This window comes from Montipora capricornis, chromosome 1, assembly GCF_036669925.1.
Source record: "Montipora capricornis isolate CH-2021 chromosome 1, ASM3666992v2, whole genome shotgun sequence".
Taxonomy (NCBI): Eukaryota; Metazoa; Cnidaria; class Anthozoa; order Scleractinia; family Acroporidae; genus Montipora; species Montipora capricornis.
Genome location: NC_090883.1, coordinates 28,872,171 through 28,892,170, shown reverse-complemented (window position 1 = coordinate 28,892,170; position 20,000 = coordinate 28,872,171). Strand labels below are relative to the sequence as shown.

The following is a 20,000-nucleotide window of genomic DNA, read 5'->3' as shown; positions in this document are numbered from 1 at the left end:
CCGCCTGCCACAGCGAGGCCAGTCACTGGGGCTAAGCTAGTGTCAGCAAGTGGCATACTGGCCGCTCACGAAGCACAGCTGCACTGAGCAGCATGTACCTATGACAAGCTACTAGAAGGTTGGGCCACCAAGGGGAGGTAGATGTGCCTCATTTCTAACCCAAGCTACAGCAACCCTGGCATCGCTTCACCGTGGGACCGAACAGTTGGCATGATCAACACTTATCCCCAGACTATTTTTAATACAAATGACAAAAGAATGAATAATTATGACAATAAGGTATATCTACAAATAGGAAATGTGCTACCGTTTCACAACTACCTATAATAATACATGTATGAAGAGGATAACCCTATTAGATCACATGGGGCAGGGGGGGGGGGGGGGGGGTGTGGGAGGGGAAAAAGACTCACTACATGTACACGGTCAGAATAAACTGAGACAGAGAGTTTATCACACAAAATGTGCACATATAGCAAGCCACAACATATTTGATTGGATGGCAAGTTGGTTGCACGTGTCGCCAAAAAATCTAATTGGTTTCCGTAACAGGAGGCAGGAAAAACACGGGTGTTGATCGGATACGAATCACACTTACAAACAGTTGACGCAATCAATAATGTACAGACTGAGGTCAGTTGAGCTAGACATTAATCATTACAACAACACAATTTACATGATAAAAGCAGTGACGTCTGCTGCAATACAAGGTCACCGGCAGCCTCGCAACCATTCATAGGCTAAGTAACTGGGCAAACACCTGTAAAATAGCCTATTCTCAAGCTCCAGCTATCTGGAATGATATCCCTTTGACTCTGAATTAACATCAATCCTTACAATACAGTAATAAGTAACTTTAGTAAGAAGCTAAAATTATACATTCTGAACCTTGTAAGAAACTTTTCATCAAAAAGTACACGTGCCTTGACTTTGTTTGGTTGAGCCTTTCTATAAAGTTCATATTACATGTATATTTATGAACCTATGAACATTGATATTTAATTTCCTCACTTTGTACTGTTTGCTGTTGTAATGTAACGCTTAGTATAGTGATTGTATAGAATAGTAATATTTAGTAATATTGTTTAGAACTTTCCATTAATAGCTAGCTACCTAAAAGCCGGTTTGAATTCGTTTGCTTGGACATTGGGAGCGTTATTATTGATACCACACAGCAAGCTTAGCTGTAGAGGAGGACAATGACAAGCATTTGACCACTAACAGCTCCCTTTTTGTTATTGAGCTTAACCTAGTTGACAGTTATCCATCCATTAAGGAAAAATGCATGTACTTCAAATTATTTTTGGGAGTGATCATAGCTATCACTGGACCAGGTGTAGAATGATTCAATGTACAGTGTATCATAGTGTTACACGTTAAAGCCATAAACTGTCACTCAGGGGTGAAATAGATAACATACAAAATAGGACTAATATTGAGCCACTATCCTTGAGGGAATTACTATTTGAAGTGGGAAGGTTTTGACAGGTAAGGGACCGACCCACTGTAATTAATGAACAGTACTTGACATTTACAACATTCAAAATTCCTGTAAACAAAATAACACTTACTCTAGTGCAACTCATATGATACCCAGCCAGATTACAGAAATAATTTGGTACAATTACAACTACCTGTATAACATCATTTCAATCATGACAGAATTGATCGTGAACAAGATTAAGTGCATGTACATGTACAAAATAAAACCTCTTCAAGTGCAACTGATAGCAAGAAATGTTACAGTCCTGAATCATTTTGTTTATACAGTTACAACTTAAACATTTCAATTACGACAGAATTGACCAAGAGATTAAGCCAATTTTACAAGCCAATTTAAAAAATTGGCTTGTAAAATTCTGCACATCCATGAATCAGCACTGGCATAACAAGTATTTCACCTACCTGCAACTGCACTCAAGGAAAAATCATCTCGAGATGTTCCTGAAGCTGTCTCTTCCTTTCTTCTTATCTTCCCCTTTGAGTCCATCCCTGTAAAGACAAAAAATAAAATAAAATAAAATAATCATAATCATAATCGTAATCGTAATCGTAATCGCAGTAGCAGTAGCAGTAGCAGTAGCAGTAGCAGTAGCAGTAGTAGCAGTAGTAGTAGTAGTAGTAACATCACAAGGTGGCCCTGCGGGTACACTGGGAGATGTGCTGAAGTTTTATGGGATAGAGTGTACTGACAAGTGGTATGACCATAAAGTTAAAACCCTTGCCAATCGCAGAAAATGGAGAAGTGTGGATTACCTGAGACATTACTATCTACACAGACAAAGTGCTGAAGCATAATCGGCCAGAGATTACTCTAGTGCATAAAGACACAGAAATGGAAACTTATTGACATAGCTGTGCCAGCAGACCATAACGTCACCAGAACTGCAGAGGAGAAGGTTGAAAAGTACCAGGAACTAGCATTTGAAATCAGAAGGATTCATGGATCCTCAAAAGTCACAATAATACCGGTATCTGTCATGATTGGTGCTCTTGAAAGCATATCAAAAGGTGCAAAGACCTGGTTTGGCAAGCTACATAGATGCACCGACTTCCTTGGAAGTGTACAATTATCGGCCATTTTCAGAACTCCTCACCTGTTGTGGAAACTGTTGTGTCTCTAAGCTACGGAGAGTTGCTGGGACAAAATAAACATTACCCAGTAGAACTGGAGAGAATCGAATAACATAATAATAATAATGCTGTCAACTTATCTGTCGTAGTGTAATCACCGCATTGTAAGTAGTGTAAAAATTGTTTTGTAAGTAACTTAAGTATCATATTGATAAGTACAGTGGTGAAAATATTGTTTTGTAAATAGCGCAAGTATTCTAATGTAAATAATGTAAGTACAGTTGTGTAAGTAGAGGAAGCGATTTGTAACTAAAAAAACAAAAATTATAATGCTAGTATTGTAAGTAGTGTAAGTGTTCGTCCTGCTTGCTTGTATAAATACTGTAAGTATGAGCAGTGCAATATATATGTATGTAGGTATAATATTAGTATTGCAAGTAGTGTAAGTGTTCGTCCTGTAAATATTATAAAGAAATAAATTAAAATAATAATAATAATAATAATAATAATAACAAATTATTAATATTACTATTACTATTATCCCGTGAGGGCATGGATCCCTCCTTTCTAGTAAATAAACCAGAATGTCATTTATCAAATTTTAGTATAACGAGATGCTTCGGTGAAGCATACACTGGGTTGCCTGTGGTACGTGTTACAGAAAATCAGAAGGCACTGAATTGTGTGGTATTGAACTACAGCATTCCAGTCTCTGAAGAATAACAAATAAAAGAGAAGCGAGAAACATTGGCTTCTAGGCTGACATGTTGATAACTTTCAAGTTCCCTCACAACTTCTTTTACCACAAGTTTAAGCGTGCCCTCTGAGCATCTGACAGCTTTGTAATACTAAAGTTGACTGAGTTAATTCCTATCCGGTGGGGTTAGTATCTGGAAGGGACACCAAAACAATATACCCCTCATAAAACAGAAGCATCGGACCGAAAATACTATTAACGCTAGCAAATGCGAACCCAGCGGTACAGATTTTGTTAGCTTGCTTTATGCAAAACAACAACATCATTCTAAAAGCTTATTCAACACAAAAAGTAGGTTCTGGTGGTAATTTTGAGAATGGAAATCAAGGTTTATACGTGGCAAATACAAACTCACGATTTAATTAACTTAACACACCAGAAAGACGCTAACCTCATTTTGACAAGAAAATGCTTTACTATTGCCATAAAAACTATCCAGTTAAGCTCGCATATCATAAAACATGATGAATTCATAAAGGCCACCTTTTCCAGCGAACAATTTTTTGAAACAAACAACATATTTGCTATTAGAGGCAAGAATCCCTTCTATTTCATTACGAGCATGAAGAGAAGAAACTCAATTGTGTCAAATATGCGCAATATTGCAACAAACTAAATTTCAGGATCAAGCTGTTTCCATGAAGAACCTTTTCCTTGAATAAGGAAGCACAAAATACACAACAAACTTTCTTTCAAATAATTCTTGGCTGTCACATTTCCAATTATTTTTTTTACTTGAAGACTGCGCAGGGTTGATCACAGATCCACGTAAGGTGTTCGATTCGTTCTCTGTCTTTGTTGAACCCATAAGTTATCAGAGAATTTTCCATTTGGTTTCAGTGTTCTACATAACAGCACACTTGGTAAAATATTATTTTAGAAATACAGCTCACTTTGATTTCGGCTCGACAGTTGTCGAAGTCCATTACTCGTCGCTTTTGAGATTCCAGGTGTTGGTTTTTCACCGTTTGCCTAGTTTATCCAACTGACTTTCCATTATTGAGCTCCATAAGGGTATATTTGGTTTAAGGATCCACTAAAACGCCATTCGCGTTACATGACTTTCGACGCCATTGCAGCCTTTTTTCAGGCTAAGTTAATGATTCTACTGTGTCCACCAGAGAAATCTCGATCCTAAGAAAATATGCGCAGAAGGCTCTAGGGACAAAGACACCACTTACCAGGGGAGTGAGAGGCAAGACTTTTACTGACACGGAAAAAAATAAATAAATAAATAAAACGAACAAATCCCACCCACTTTCCGACTGGGATTGCCATACTGGCAACCCAGTAACGATGGCAACTGGACTTGCACTGGACCTACATGTATTTAAATTAGTAATTAGTTAGTGTTGCATTTTGCAGGTGTTCTGTGGATCAGACAGACAGGCCTGGTCGCCATCCTGTTACTGCTGACCTACGATAGAAGAGATTAGGATGGTCGAACTACATGTATGACAACAAATGGTTATTGAAATGCAAGCTACATCGGGAAAAACCAGAGAATGGAGGATACAAGAAAGGACTTCTAGACCTGCAGAAAGCTTGCACAAAGAGTTAGCCTAACAGTAGTTACTGAGCAGAGATTGGGCGAACAAGTTTGCCAGACTTGGAAAAAAAGGTCACTAGAGACTGTGGACCAAGAGGAAATAGCTCTGAGAATAGGGTTGGAAATTAATGCTTGCCAGCTCACCCAGGCTCACTTAAGGCACCCGTCGACCAAGTATCAACTGATACCATCGGCCAAGTATCGGCCAACACATGGTCAACTGTCACTCGCTATGCAGGTTGCATATTGGTGGACACATTGCCGGTGTCTCTGGCAATGTGCTGGTCAACATATTGACTCATAATCCATCAAATATTTTTGCTCGTGCGCGATTGGTCAAAACGTGTCACGTGGACGAATATTCCCCAGCTAAAACTGGGGAATATCCGAGGATATTCCCGAATTTTTAAAACCGACTTCAAGGATTCAAGGCTCAATTAAAATTAATGTTAGGATGGCAGAACGGTTTGCTTTCGTAACAGAAGAAGAGATAAACCTGCTGGTCGATAGAGCGGTACCAGAAAACACCAAAAAATCCACTTCATACGCTGTTAACATTTTTGACGGTAAGCTGTTTGTAAATCGTATCCGCCACTTGTATCCACACAATTAAAAAAGTATGTTTTCCTTTCACTGAAATGTTGAACTTTTTCCAAGCATATTCTTTTAACTGAAGCGGAGTCTGTTCGAAATTCTGGAAATGAATATTGAATGACGCGGTTTTAGAAGCCAATTGACAAACTTTGACGTGTTGACATACGACAGACTGGCAGATCAAATATTTGAAGGATAATAAACACAATAACCTCAATTTGGCTTTAAAAATATGCTCGGATATCTGTCCTTGGACATTATCTGTTCCTCGAAGCTCACGACACAGTTTTCCTCGAGCTTCGCTCTTCGAAAACTGTTAGCTTCTCGGAACAGATAATGTCCATGGACAAAATCCGAGCATATTTTCGCGCCAAATGAAGGCTATTGTTTATATATATTAATCAATATGTAGACTGACGCTCAACAGTGTGTTGGCCGATACTCGGTCGAAATGTCAGTCAATACTTGGTCGACACTTGACTGCCACCTCAATTATTGGTGGTACATTGGTTGACTGTCAGTCGTACATCGGTCAAATGTTGGTGGAATGCTGTCTTTGTAAACTTTCTTTCTTTTGATATATGTCAACCATATTTTTAATAGTCTAATAAGATATGATTGTCAGTCAATATATCGGTCGCTACATCATGTCGACCCACCACCATTGGCCAATAGTATTGGCCAAGTAACAGTTAACATATCGTGCAACACGTCTACTGAGTATCGGCTGATATGTGGACTGAAACTCGGCCAATACTATCAGTCGCTACTTGGTGTGCCTTACGTGTAAATACACATGATCCGAACTGTTTTGGCGAATACTAATCAAGGGTCACTCACCCAGTTTGTATATAACAAAAAAAAGTATACAGAATATACACAACTAAGAATAACTTTTCACTTTCTGTTTTAAAGTAAGTACAGTACACCGTCTACAAGCAATAGCTAATGACTCTGAAATCTCCAACAAAAATGACTTCCGTGTGGGTGATTGTTACATGATGTACAAAGGAAAACCTCTCAACATAAAATACACTGACTCATGCAGGGAGCTACCAAATGCGGGAAAATGGACACTTCCCGCCACTTTTAACAACACGTACAGTACCGCCTGGAAGTATTGACCCCTAGGGACGACGCAATACCTCGTCTTTGCCGCAGGTAGTGGACGCGCGGCACCGAGGTATGCAAATTTTTTCCCTCGCTAAAACCGAGGTGCACTTTGCCGCGGGAAATTTGCCGCGGGAGAAAAGACGAGGCTTGCCGCGGGAAAGAACAATGATCTGTTGCTCTTGTATAATAAGCTGGAGACTGTCAAATTTTATATCTCATGGTGTGAAGAATCGATTCTTAATGCAAGATATTGTAATCAAAATGAGAAAGTGTGCCATTTACGTAAGGACTCAAATTTTATAATCTTTACATAATGTAAAACTGAAGACTTCTTTAAAGATACAGTGTAAGCGACAGCTTGATTATCCAGCCAACGCAACACTCGTTGTTCTCCAGGTTGTAATACTGTATGTGTGCGTGAGAAATTATTTGTTTGGTTTTGAAAAAGGTTCAATTGTATCTCTTTTCGTCTAAGCCTGACTTTATTTTATTTGGAGACCTGAAATTCAAACTTGTGCGATTGTCTTCGTTTTATCATCGCCATTTTGGTTAAAAGCAGGTATTCCTTCCACATACATTGTATTATTGTTAAACTTGTCAAATTTCAATTTTAATCGCAACATTCTTCCGAGGCATCGGAGCCTTTGTCGGTACTATTTTGAGACCAAACGTACCGACGAATAATTTAAGAATGGTTTCTTTTTTCATCGCTTTTCATCAGCAATAAATTGTTATATCATAGCAATTGCAGCAAAATACATTTTCGCGTTGTTTTATCAGTCGTATAATAGTCTACTTGAATTCCATAAATATTTTTTAATTGCAGCATGTTGATTACGCATGGAAAACAAATTTAAGAATAGACTGTAGTTAGTGGAGAAAAGAAGTCTCTTACTTATCTGAACGCTCATCGTTTGCATACGAATTTTAACAAATGCAAAACCAGCAAGCGAAACAAACTTTAGAATGTTCGAACCATCTTTGCTCCAGTGCTCACGTTGCGCTTTCACGTGCAACTCTTTTCGCAGCGGGCGTCCACTCGTGATAAATTTGCATAACCACGCCGATATGCACCAATGATTACCCAGAGCACGAAAACAATCTTTTCAGTTTAGATCAAATAATTTTCGACTATTTCAGGGGTTTGATATCCTGGGTTCTTTCCTTGGAGTGTTTTTCTTTTTTGTGATTTGTTACACTAAACAACCTTAGAAAGTAATACAACCTCGTTCCCAGGGTCTCTCTTCTCTGCCAACGACAATGGAGGCAGAGAAGAGAGACCCTGGGAACGAGGTTGAAAGTAATACTGCAGTAGGAAACCACAAGAAGTCGTAACTTGGTCACGCAAGGTTTTCGAGCCGTTCACCCTGAACATGTAAGCTTTCAGTTTGTAAATATTGTCAAAACCCTCTCCTGTTTGCAGGATATCGAAATAATAAATGAATAAATGTATGTTCCGTGCGCTGAGCTGCAAAAAACAAGCGGACATATTCTCCCATAAACTTAAATGTATAAAATGACGGCGAAGTCCACGCAAGTGGGACAAGCGTCGAACCTTCGAATGAATAGTCCACCATAAGTCTTCGAAATAATCACTGCAATCAAAATACAAATGCATGTCGCAAAGAAGGTTTCAAATGTGGTCGGAATCTAGCTACGGTACGGATATTCTTTTCGCATGTAAAAGGAAAAGGAAACCAAGGTGCATGATTAGCGGCTATAACCCTCTTTGCTGTTCGCAATTTTCAGCCGAAACTTGTTCAGTTTCTGTTGTTCGGTGGAATCTCAACATTACAATCTACAATAGCTTATCGAAACACAACGTCAACGGAAACCCAACTCTACCGCCGAATTTCAATTACCGAGGGTTTACCTCGGTTGACTTTCCCGCAGCAACATTGGAGCCTAGCCGTAAATTTCCCTCGGCAGAAAAGCGGCCTACCGCGGGAATACCGAGGGAAAGTCGCGACAGGGTGACGCGGCAATGACGCGGTAAAGGGGTCAATACTTCCAGGCGGTACTGTACTTTGCTTTAGGTTTTGTACATTGACTAAGTTTAAAAGTGGCCGCATCAAAATGATTGAATATCTTTCTGTATCGAAAATACACATGGATAAGAATACTGCTAGTGATAGGTCTACCACTCCTCCTCCAGAATACAAAAAGACATGCACAAGGAAATTTGTCTGTGGTACAGTGAGAACAGAAAAGCAACACAGAACGTTCTCACCTCGAGTACAGTAAACTTACTGATGGGTACACAAGCTAAAGCTGAAGCAGGATCAATTTCTTATTACGAGAAAAGTGCAGCCCACGTCCTTGCAACCCAGTGTCACAGGGCAAAACTCCACCCAAAAAAAGACGCCTAAGGTATCAAACATAAATGGTTGTATATTTTATAATTCATAGAAGAAGGAAGAGGGTAGTTTTTTGTAATACATGTAGAGACGACCAGGCAAGTGAAACCTGATCTGAGCAAATGTGATTTGAAGGTCACTCACCCACATGGTGAGTGTTACGAAATTTTTGTTTCCAACCTTGTGAGAGCATGAAATCAACACCAGAAGATTGACACTACAGAGGGAGCTCATTACCATAAATACAACAGACTATGAAACAACACCTGATACCTAAGAAAAACACCAATGAAAGTGAAGACAACATCCCATCTTAAGAACAACCCAGTGTTTCTCCAACCTGGAGCTGGTTGGGGTAGAGAAGAATATAGTCTCTACAATGAGTGAGAGCATGGTGAACTGGAAGCTGACATCAGGTTGACAAGTAAAATTGTTTGTTATTAGACAGAATAAAATGTAAACTACTGTACATGTATATTATTAAGGTGGTCATTTTAGGAGAAACGTTTAAAGGAACTAGCAAATGGTATGCATCTGAAGGGTCACTTGTTTAAATACAATGTAAAGACGTTTGTATGTTGTACTTTCAATGGAATTTGGCAAGAGGTACATGCACATTATTTGAATATTGCACTGCACATCTTTTGTAGCCGAGACAAATCTCCCCTCTATGCAGAGGCTACTTGTCATCAAGTAAAAATTAGAAAGATTGTGGAATTATTGCCACCTATATTATGGGCTGGGCTGGGCAACACAAAATCAACTAATTTGGGAAACTATGGGTAAGGACTACAGTGTATGTCCAACAACAGACTTTAGAAGGCTGAGAAGAGAGACAAAGAGAACATATTGGCCAGGAATCTTAACTTTGACCTTGTGTTTAAAAGTGGGTACTGTACACAAGTGACAAAATTTGCCCCCAAAGAATCAATGGGTCTACCATTATTTCTGTCAAGTATTTTTGGTTTCTTGCCAGTTCATAATCAATGGTTGTTAAGTGCATGGTTTCACTCACCATACCAGCTCAACAATAGCATAATGACAGGTAACATCACTTTGACATGTACATGTACCCTTGAGTAAATGAATCAGGCTTTCTTTTTTTTCCTGCCCTTGCCTCCTACACAATCCACCCTCCCTCAGTATTGCCTGATGGTAAATGTATGATAGGGTATGGTATGAGGGGTAGTTAATTGTAAACCCTTACGTAACAAACTAAAAGAGGTGGGGGTGCCATTTTGGTTTTCTTACAGGAATATCTAAAATGTCAAAAAACCCAACTTTTGAAGGCCACAGAAACCTACGAGTAAGCCACAGAGAATACAAGTTTAGGGTTGCATTAACTTTGTTGAGCACACAACAAGCTCCACTTGATGGTTTAATAAAGGGATGCTCTTTATCAACCAGATTTCAGAATTCACTCTGTTATTACAGTACTTATGATAACATTATTATTGTAATGACCGAATTGATCAAGACAAGGTAGTACCAAGAGGAATACCTGACCTCTTCACTTCTGAATCAGTACATCCATGAATAAATTACCGGGGTATATTTTTTAGCATTCAACAATTTTAAAAATAAAATTTATCCTACCTTCAACTTCAACTTCAACTTCAACCAGGGAGTGTTTATCTCCAGATGCCTTTAAAACTTTTTTCTCCTCATCAATTTTCTCTTTATGCGCAGAATGTTTGTAAAGTGCACCTGATGTGACTGCAGGTAACTGTTGCTCTGCTCTCTGTAGTTTTGCACTACCAGTTGACTCCATTCCTACGTACATGTATAAATTAACCACAACAGATGATTCAATTTCATTACCCTGAAACATTGACTATGCAATCTATTGAATATGCAAATGTTGAATCTCACGAGTAATGTTATTAAGTTGAACATACTGTTACAGTGGTAATATTATTTATTTCATGAAAGATTTATCTTTACATGACTTTCAGTGTCGGCTATTGAGGATGTTTCCTTTTTGCATCTGAAGATACATGTACAATGTAAAATTAAGTTGTCATTAAGAATGGCCACTGTTTTTGTCTCATTAATATAACAACCCTTCTGTTTTGTCAGAATTCTGAACTTTCATTTTTGGTAAACTTCAGTGTGAAGACAGTGATGAGTTTCCTTTAACCATCATGAAAATGTTCAGGACATCCAACCTTTCATTAATGTCTCAATGTCAATAAAAAGGAAAACTGTCCATTAATTAAAGACTATGAATATAATTGGGGATAAGAGCACAGGCATTCCTGCAGAATAACTAAATTTGTTATACAATCTCATATTAAATTCACCTCTAATGAGATCTAACAAGAGCTCTCAACCGCTCCGCTCACAAATGGCTTAATGGTGCAGATAAGTTTACCACAGCCCTGCCAACTATCCCTGGGCCAGTTTTCCCAGGAGTCTCCATTAGTTTTCATCAAAACTCCTGGTCTCCTGATTAGAGCATCAAATCTCCCGGGAAATACCAACCATGGCCTTTTTAAAAAGGCAAAAAAGAAAATAAAACAAGAAGTGGATTTAGAGTTCTCAATTGGCAAACTTAAAACAGAGCAATCAAATCGAGAATTATTTTTAATGAGTATCATAATTGGTTGGAAATCAACCAATCAAATTGCTCAATACATGGTAGAAAGCTGACATGGTTATGAGAACAAGAGCAATACAGTAAGTAAATGCTGTTTTAACCAAGAGACGTCTGGAACATTCAGAAAGCCTTCAGGTGATTTTTAGAGGGTATTCAGACATTGCCAAAAATGACATTCTTACAACCTAAAGATTAGTTTCTAGACATCTCCAGATTTTTGTGCTCTGGGGGTTGGCAGGTACAATGTATGAACAGCAGATGGACAAACTCATAGGTTTAATTCTCATCTACATTATTGTACAATAAGCATGGATTTTTTCAGGTCTCTAATAAAACTGAAGCTCAAGTTGCTCCCTAAAATGTGATGACCATTGTGATTTCAGTTCCTTTCACAATATTGTATACCATGTGTGTACAAGGAACTTATTATGTAAAATACCTGCGAGGGGCAAAACTGTAATTAAAACTATGTAACTGTACATGTACCTTCCTCAGAATTGGATTCTGAAATCTTTCTTTTGCCTGACTTCTTTGCATTTTCCTTGCATGTGGTCACTTCACATTCCATTATACCAGCATGCTGTTCCATTATTTTTGGGTCAGCCTGGCAAACTGTGACTGGCAAACTGCTAAGTGCAAAATGTTCATCTGAGCCATCTTCTGCTGTGGCTTGAAAAGTAGAGCTCTCTGACAAAGACACCAAAATAACGTGGAAATTGGATGATTCTGCCACCATCAACTGTGACGGATAAAACTTTTTCAGACTTCCTGTACATACATGATGCTCTAGGTTGGCCAAATAATGCACAAATCAACTTTCCTGAAGGATTTGAGGACTTACAATCATTATGTTCTTGTTTTCAATGAAAACAATTCCTTATTCACTCACAATACATGCACTTTTTGGTTTGAATAACAGTACTCTGTGGCTAATTAAATAAATGTAAGATGGTTTTACTCACTTTCTTCTTAAATTAAGCTGAAGTTACAAACGGTTCCTTTTGAATTTGTTTCTCATTTAACAAACAGCGCTGCCGGAGAAAACATAACTTTTTGCACACAATAATTCTTGAATATCAAACATGAAACAACCAGGAAAAACAAACAGGCATTGTTTTGATTTTCATTTCCAACACATCTGTGGAAATTAAAACAAAAATTCTAAAAATTCCAAAAATGGTCATTAATGTTTTTCTTTACACTGCACCTCTCAGTCTCTCCAACTGTAAGCATGTCCAGACATCCTCCTTACTAATTTACATGTATGTCATTAGAGTATTTTAAATAAAGAAATGTTGAAATGTAAGGCTTGAAAAAAAATACATTTTTTAATGTTTGAGAAAACCTCCACTACAACTTACACTCACTCACACCTAAAGCCCCCACCCCCCCAAATCAATAGGCGAGTAAACTCATCTGGCATTTAATAACCAGAGTAAAATCTATTGGTGTCACTCTCAGGAAGGGAAGGGTTCAAGGGGATAGATGTTGTTAAGGAGCAATCAACGAATTTTATAGAATGTTCATGTTCTCAGATCCTTTAATTAATTATTAATAATCCCTTTGACGTCCAAACCGGCCAAACCGGCCAGACTTAGTATTTTACTGTCTAACGCCAGATGATTTTACCCTTCAATGGGGAACCCCTGGGAGCCAATGGGTTAATCACTCACTGAAAAACTATGTCCCCATTAAGGACGGTGCCTTAATAACTACAGTGTAATTCAAACTTAAGGTATTTTTGCACAATTTCGGAATAAGCGGGAGAAGCAGATATTAATAAGTGTTATTGAAATCCAAAAAGAAAATGGGGGTAACCACGCATTTTTTGAAGATAATCAATCAACAATATTAATTTTGTAAAAAGCTTTAAAATAATGATATCAAACAGGAATGAAACAAGCAAATTTCAAAGCGGCCTTATTAAATCTTTGCATTTGTGTGCATTTCACGTTTTGAAACATTCACTCTCGTCTCTTTCGATCTCGCAGGTGACATTCTACAATGTACAGTAGTTCCCTTGATAAGTGTTTCTGAAAGGAGTTATAAAATTTAATGCAGAAGCTTTTGTTTGTTATTTATTATTAGTATTGTTATGATACCACATGTTTTCTGTTGCCGATGAAGATATCACACGACATTTCACCTTCCTGGCATCATATGCAAATATTTGCGTTCGATCTAAAACATTCAAATGTTCATTCTTCAGAAGTGGTTTGTTATGCTTGCAAGCCTGCTTGTTGGTAGTTAATGCCCGGAGTTAATGACGTGATTGAAGGTTATTTTTTTTCTGAAAGTGCAGAAATTAGTTACTGCTTTGAAACATTCATGTTCACCGGCCTTTCTTTTAAGCGAGTGCGTTAAATACTGTACATGTACGGCCTGCGATAAATTGGGATGACCAAACATCGAGTTCTGATCTCATGCCCATTGAATGTTCCCCAAGAGGAAACATACCATTTTAGTAAATTTTCAGCTCCGACTATTGCATTTCTAGCTTTTTGATTGGCTAAAAAACTCCGACTATGAGCAAATAGTCGAAGTTTTACGTCATATGAAAAATAGTGCGCCAAGATGCTCTTTCCGGACGCTTTGTAAAATTGTGGAAATAAAAATCGGCGGCAAAACCCGGGGGTAGAATTTACTAAAAGAATTATTCCATTCGCCCTTGTTGGATATGAAGTGATTTTAACCAACACACGCTAAGCACTCGTTGGTTATTTTATCACTTCATATCCAACTCGGGCTCATGGAATAATTGTTATATATCCCTTCCTTTTGAAAGCAATTTATGTTTTGGAAAACATAATCCGTAATCACCTCAGACAAGCAACACCGACTACTCTTGCGGTTGAACCCGCTAACTTCTTGCACTTTTTGTGTCTTGCGGTTAAAGTCGTAACTTCTTGCGGCTTATTGCAACAAGCTTTCTATCTTCTTGTGCTTGAATGTTCTTGCGGATAAACTTCAATTTAAGTACTTTTGACTGCTTCCGTGTTCTTACGGTGCAAGAATTTCTTGTGCCACTTCTTGCGCGTGCATTATTTTTGGGCTGTACTGTATGGCGTTCTTTTCCAAATTGAAGCTTAATAATTATCCCTGAAAAATGCATGGTTACCCCCAATTTTCATTTTGGATACCAAGAGCACCACCCTGCAAGCAGAGCCTTTCTTTTGCTTGCTCGATTTTGGCATTCTCAAGAAAGGCTCTGCATGAATCGAGTAAGATCTTTATTGAATATGCGCTGCATGTTGCCAGGATACAGTCTCGAACCCAAGCCTTAAATATGCCAGATCTTGCGCCATCTTGGTTTTTCATGGTACAGCGGGCTCAATTATATCCATCGGTTTTGTCATTAAACGGGCGCTCTCACTGGAAAAACTGGTTTGACTAGCGAAAACAAGATTGACTAGTCCAGAAGCTCGGGCTGCGGCGGTTTCAGAGTTGACGCGATTCGGCCAGAGCCTACTTTTGTCCTCCTCAGTAAAGAAAAAGACAAAAGGAGGCTCTGCTCGCAGGGTGCAAGAGCATTTGCTAAGATCTGCTTTCTCCGCATAGTTTTGAAACGCGCAAAAATATCCCTGTATTAATAAGCACCACCCACAGGAAATTATCCGAGTCTCTTGAGATGCGCAGAACATAATTATGTGCAATAACAATAGTAGGCACCGTCCTTGTAGGAGGTGAATGGTGGTGGATTTTTATCGTGCTGGGAAGCAGTAAGGTAAATATCCACTACTTTCACCAACATTAAGTTGAATAATTGTTTTAGACTAAGTATAATTACAATGTATACCACATTGCAAGTTGAATATTGAGCCGATCGAACAGCCGCCTTGTTTATTGATAAAATTTTGCTCCTTCGCAAGAGTTGAATAGTACTTGCTACTCACTCCTGAACTAGTCAATCAGAACATGCGCAAAGTGCTATTCACTCATGTGGTATACATGTAATTATAATATATAATAATAACTAGTCACAAATAATTACTGTTAGCACCTCCTCTTTTCCCTCTTCATCCCAAAGGACCAGTAAAGCACACTTTCCAGTAGGTAGGGTTACCGGTAACAGCTAATTTACATGTATGCTAATTGTACTACATGTAAATAACAACTCAAAAGAACATAAAAATAAGAAATACAAATAAGTACAATACCATTAACCATTTCCCACAGTTTCTCCACGAGATTTGCACACTGTTCCTTCCAACTGAACTTTTCGTTATAAGATTCTCTTATGGAGGTCATCTCACCAAGTCGCTTTTTATGTTTAGCTCTGACACTATCAATTTTTTTTGCCCATTTGGCAGGATCATTTGAATGAACTATGCATGTGTCCCCAAAGTGAATCTCTTCTAACGCTTTTGCAAATCCTGAATTACTTCCCACAAGAACTGGTAAACCAGCTGATAGAGCTTCAAGGGCAACAAGACCAAATCCTTCTGATTTTGAGGGCATAATGACAAGAGCAACCTCACAAAAAAGGTCCTTCATCCTTACCCGGCTCTGTACAAACTTTCGCACTATTAGCTGCTCATCAGTAATTCCACAGTTCAGAAGTCTTCTCCTGACCTTATCCTGCTTCCCATCAGGGGCACCCACAAACAGAAGATAATATCGTTTTCCTTTCAGGCGTTGATCGGCAAATGCCTTAACAGCAATGTCATATCCTTTCAGCTCAAAGTCCTCATCATCTCCACGCCCACACAACAACACCTTGAAATCATCATCACTCTCAACTTTGGCCTGTTGCACTAAATCCCCAAATTCCCTATTAAAAAGACCTGGAACTATTTCAAAAATATCCTCATCCTTCTTACACCCCTGCAAATAGGAAGAATAAGCCTTTTTAAGTCTTGATCCCACTGGAACAACAAGGTCAGCACATTTACAAAGATCAACCTCATTCCAGTGCTTCTGTTCACCTCTTGAAGTAGGATTATCATAACCCTTATATTTGCTGAGGTCTTCTGGAGCAGTATGCACCATGTGCACCCATTTACACTTTTGGAATTGTGGAGAACGTTTTATGATGTTACCTTGCCGGCCAAGTTTCACACCATGGCCAACAACAACATCTATTCTGAGATCTTGTGGTGGGAAGCCCAACCAGTCAAGAGGTTCACTGAAGCCTGGGAGTTGGCTGGCATCAAGAATATTGATCCCAAAATTTTGGGCTTCTCTTTTGTCTTCATATTTGCAAGCACCCTCTGGGACCAACACAGAAACTCTGACATGCGGCTGTTGTGACAGATGAATTGCAAACTCTCTGTTTAATGTTGACAACCCCCCAGCCGATGAATTCCATTCACTCCCTAAAAGAGTAATGTCCAGTGCATCCTTGCTTTGGGCAAAAATCTCTTGTACGTCTACAGATACTCCTCCCTGTGCCATGATTTCAATTCCAATTGACAGACAACTGAAATGGTTTACAATATAAACACAGAGCATTAACATTGATTACCATATCTTACAGCCAAACGCTCATCCCGATATAAATTAGGGTAATTTTGGCAAAGTTTAGAAAGTCAGTACTTAGTGGTGCATGAGCAATGGACAAGTTATGTTTGCACAAATTTGCCTTATATTAACTTTCTAGACTGCACAAGCAAAGAATGGAATAAAAATAATTTCATCACAACTCTTTGTCATTATCCAAACATGGAGGTCTATGGGGAAAAATAAAACTCTGACCAACAGTTTAGACTTGGTTTTAATGACCACAGAGAGTCCAACTAACCAGAGAGTCCAACTAACATCACATAAAAAAATGTAGGTATCTCTTACCAAACCAGTAAGTGCCAGTAAAACAGTAAAAACCTTTCTTTTTATTTCAAAATTACATGTGCTTATCAAATATCTTGACCTAGCATGCAGGTGCAAGGACTCTTAAGTACTGCAGTGCCCTGGGCCCTAGCAGTAACTTTAAAATGATAAACACATACGACTAGCACAGTGTGTGAAAGTGGTTCCCAGAGTGGTTGTTGCAAGGGGAGGCTAAATGATGAGTTGTTTGTGGGTCAGACTTGTAATCCAGAGTTTCTGTCTCCAGCCTCACGCTGACCACTGGCTGAAGTACTGGTAGTTTTTGGGTAGTCCCTGTTTAGTTTTGCAGCTGCCCTTGTAAATAGCCAACTGGTCTGTCTCCTGCCAGTTGGGATTCTAAAACGAGTGTTGTAATTGTTCAATATTTCATTGACCCTGAAAAGCCCCTGAGGAGAGCAGGCAGTTATGTGCAGGCATTTAGATGCTCTGACTTGTTGGTGCTAAACTAAAGAGATCAATCAAAGATGCACCAGAAATTAAAGTCTATGCTAAGCTTAAATGGCCTGACCAACCCACTGAGTGATCATGCTACACACTGCATGTACTTTTTGATGTGTTTGTGTGCATACTCACTGGCAGACCTGCACTCATACTTGTACTTCATTGCAAAGGTCCCAGTTACATGCAGCTGTCCCAGGATAAATTTAAAGGAATCTCATGACTTATCATAATGAAATAACATAAAACGAAAATTAGGGCCATCTGTAGACATGTAACCCTTGGGGTGATGTACTCTCATAACGTATAGGCGATTGGCTTGCTACCATAGCCAAAAACAAAAGACTAAAACAATAATATTGAAACAATGACTTAATTAGACTTAAAAACAATAGAAGCTGCTTACAATACCAAACAATAGCAGGTTACGAGAGCTGCTACACAGCTGAACCCTTGCAACACACCCCAAGTACATATAAAAATAAGGGCCAATGATAATTAGGTCTCGATAAAGTACTAAGAAATCAGAAGTATACATTAGCGTGTACCTTTGTAGTTGCTTCGCTTCATCTGTGATGTTCAACTTCTTCTAACACCAAGTACATGAAACTTCTCACAGTCTCACAAATCTGAATGAAGCATAGTGAGAGAAACTTTGATGAGCTTTGATGATCTTTGATGATCTTTCTCTGAGAGACTTTATCACTATAAAATAGATCGGTAGAGGAACATTTTAGCAGGAGGAAATGTCAAGTAAGTTTTAAATAACTTAACATAATTGCCACTGCTCAAGAAGCAAACAAGTTCTTATGTACATCCGCCTGGTTGAAAATGCTCGGAAAAATGCAAGAAAAGTATATTGGTAAACAGCTCTTGATTTTCGAATTATCACAAGCAATACATTTGACAACGGAAGGATCAGTTATCCATCGCTTTTCTTGGTAAAATGACAACTCCTTTACAAATCGTCCCTGGGTCTATCGCGTCTCAAGAGAAATCATCCGTATGATGATGATGAACTTTATTAATATGTCGAGAATCTCTAGCGCAGAGCACTAATTGGTGACACAAACAACCGGAAGAAACTTGAGGGACACCATTTCCAAAAACCGTTGCCAAAATGAAAATCAAAACAGCTAAATATACCTTCTAGGGTAGCCTTAACAAACCCTGCTAGGTTTTCATCAGCGTTTCCAAGGGATAAGCACACTTCTAGTTGCAGTAAACAGGGCTGAATAACGTCTACGCATGTGCAAGCTGTCATGACAACAGTGATCAAATATGAATCAGTAGGAAAGTGAAAGAAAAGAAGATTCCTTTCGTTTTGGACTCAAAAAGGGAACGCTTTTTTTCTCCACTTTCACAAGTAATATTTTGAAGACTTCATGATCTGCATCGAAGATTTTCTTCCAGGAAATGCCGGTGAATATGACCTTTCTTTCAACGCATTTTATGTTTCTTTGACGTATAATTGATTTCAACCGCCAGGAAGCGAAGCCAAAGAAGCTACCTAGTATCTACTTCGTTTTCGATCCTCTGCTTGGCTTGAGCGAAATGATGTTTGGGGACATTGATGGTGATATGAACTGATTTAAAAAAGTACTGGAAAAGGTGAGTATATTAGTATTTAAATTAATTTAAATATTTATTCAAAGAAAACCCACTGTTTGTGTGGTCAGCGTATACTTTTGAACACATTGCTGTCGTATAGAATAACGAACTGTAAATTTCACTGTCCTTTTGCCGGCTTCTTGTACACTTCTGAGCCAGTTCTTCAAATCGTTTCACATAGGCTTCCTTTTAAAAGCAAGCTGTAATTGACGAGCCGTTGCGATCGAAAAAAGCTGGAAAAGTCAACTTCAAAGTGCTTGTTTACATAAGTTTACAGTTTTATGAAGTGTACCAGATTGTACATACAGTAATTATCCTGGTTAAAACACTTAACGACTTTTACATGTAAAAGCTTAACATTTAAGTCGGTTTGCGAAAAGGAATTTAGATTATGAAGTGTACCATCACCTTCGTCAACAATTTGCCGAAGTCTAGTAAGTATGTACTGCTAAAAACAAACGTTATCGACCAAACGAACGTTTATGACCGAATGTGTCACTACGTGTGACACAAGTCACATTCCTTTAGAAAATCCTCTCACAGATGTTATATTTATTTAACTCCAGATGGTCAGTTTTCATC

The 20,000-nt window shown here is 38.6% G+C and overlaps 1 protein-coding gene and 1 long non-coding RNA gene across 2 annotated transcripts in view; one reads left to right on the top strand and one right to left on the bottom strand.

The window, feature by feature from the left end:
* The window catches only part of LOC138037597 (uncharacterized), a 138,469-nt gene that overhangs the window by 79,405 nt on the left and 39,064 nt on the right, over positions 1-20,000 (bottom strand). The window lies entirely within an intron of this gene.
* LOC138037900 (uncharacterized) overlaps positions 19,094-20,000 on the top strand; it is a 2,613-nt gene continuing 1,706 nt past the window's right edge. The window contains exons 1-2 of the long non-coding RNA XR_011130139.1: positions 19,094-19,418; positions 19,985-20,000. The exon at positions 19,985-20,000 is cut by the window's right edge and continues 82 nt beyond it. This is a non-coding gene — a long non-coding RNA (uncharacterized lncRNA). The remainder of the gene's footprint in view (positions 19,419-19,984) is intronic.